At 45.9% G+C, this 1,220-nt stretch overlaps 1 pseudogene; it reads right to left on the bottom strand.

Moving 5' to 3' along the window:
- Positions 1–490: 490 nt before the first annotated feature.
- Positions 491–894, bottom strand: LOC127202906 (uncharacterized protein C11orf98 homolog; annotated as a pseudogene).
- Between the last annotated feature and the right edge of the window lie 326 nt (positions 895–1,220).

The raw sequence follows: 1,220 nt of genomic DNA on the forward strand, positions 1-1,220 counted from the left end.
TAAAGCCAAACATGGAACCACCCTTGACTCAACATTTACACTCCTGGGCTTTCATTCATTAAAAAAAAAAAAAAAAAGATTTGTTCGCACTAAAAACAATTCATAAATGTTTACATTTGTTTTATTCATTGTAGCAAAACAACAAAAAATAATGAAGACAATGGGGGTGGCCCACACCTTGAGTCCCAGCACTCATGGAGGCAGAGACAGCTGGATCTCTGTGAGTTCAAGGTCAGCCTAGTCTACAAAGTGAGTTCTAGGACAGCCAGGGATACACAGAGAAACCCTGTCTTTTTTATTTTATTTTTTTAATTAAAGCACTAGAGCTTTATTACAAAAGGGGTTGACTGCTAGGGGGCCCCCTCTCCAGTCTTTCTCTGTGTTCTTCCAAAATATACCTCCAGGGGAGGTGAGAGGGCCATTATAGAGGAGGTGTCTGGGAGAATAAAATATAGTAATATTTTCTCCAAAGTCCTCCAAGTCCTCTGGCTGCTGCTGCGAATTGTCTGGTAGGAGAGGTAGGAAGCTTAGCTCTCATCTCCAGGATCCTCCATATCTGCGTCCTGAGGAGCTTTGATCTTCTTTTGTCGTCTTTGGGCTGTGGCTCACTAGGCCTGGTTGACTCGATGGGGCCTTCCATTTCCATGGCTGCTTTTTCTTTCTGCGCATAGCAGATCTACCGGAGTTTCCTGCACTTCTTCCCAGATAGTGTGATGTTGGCACGTGCACTGATGCCTGCTTCATGAGGTGGTGCCTGGTAATCAGCCCTTCGTCGATCATGGCCCCGACCACCTGGCACTTCTGTCGCCAATCCCTGCTCAGCACCCTCCAGCGCTTGAACAGTTTCTTCAGTTCCATCTGGGGACGATTGATCTTTCCTCCAGAAGGTGCCATAGCTGCGCTTGGAGGCTCACTCCTGGAGCCGCTGAAGCCCTGTCTTAAAAACAAACAAACAAACAAACAAACAAAACAGAAGTTATTGGAATAGAAAACAATTTAACAGCCGGGCATGATGGCTCACGCCTTTAGTCCCAGCATTCGGGAGGCAGAAGCAGGAGGATCGATCTGAGTTCGAGGCCTGCCTTATCTACAAAAGGAGTCGGGGACAGCCAAGGCTACACAGAGAGACCCTATCTCAAAAAAACAAAAAACAAACAAACAAAACAATTTAATGACTACAAAGGGATGTAGGTGGATAGAAAAGGGTGACTTGGGCTGGA

The sequence above is a fragment of the Acomys russatus genome, chromosome 2 (genome assembly GCF_903995435.1).
Source record: "Acomys russatus chromosome 2, mAcoRus1.1, whole genome shotgun sequence".
NCBI lineage: Eukaryota > Metazoa > Chordata > Mammalia > Rodentia > Muridae > Acomys > Acomys russatus.